This window comes from Arachis duranensis, chromosome 9, assembly GCF_000817695.3.
Source record: "Arachis duranensis cultivar V14167 chromosome 9, aradu.V14167.gnm2.J7QH, whole genome shotgun sequence".
Lineage (NCBI taxonomy): Eukaryota > Viridiplantae > Streptophyta > Magnoliopsida > Fabales > Fabaceae > Arachis > Arachis duranensis.
The window spans coordinates 45,029,575-45,030,090 of NC_029780.3; positions in this window are offsets into that span (position 1 = coordinate 45,029,575).

Sequence of the window (516 nt, forward strand, 5' to 3'; positions counted from 1 at the left end):
AGCGTTGGAAAGTAGACATCCTGGGCTTTCCAGCAATATATAATAGTCCATACTTTGCCCAAGATTTGATGGCCCAAACCGGCGTTCCAAATCAGCTCAAGAATGCCCCGCGTTAAACGCCGGAACTGGCACAAGAATGGGAGTTAAACGCCCAAACCGGCACAAAAGCTGGCGTTTAACTCCAAGAGAAGTCTCTACACGAAAATGCTTCAATGCTCAGCCCAAGCACACACCAAGTGGGCCCGAAAGTGGATTTTTATGTCATTTACTCATCTTTGTAAACCCTAGGCTACTAGTTCTTTATAAATAGGACATTTTGCTATTGTATTTTCATCTTGGTAGCTATCCTTGTTCTTATGCTATCTTAGATCATTGGGAGGTTGGCCATTCGGCCATGCCTGAACCTTGTTCTTATGTATTTTCAACGGTGGAGTTTCTACACACCATAGATTAAGGTGTGGAGCTCTACTGTACCTCGAGTATTAATGCAATTACTATTATTCTTCTATTCAATTC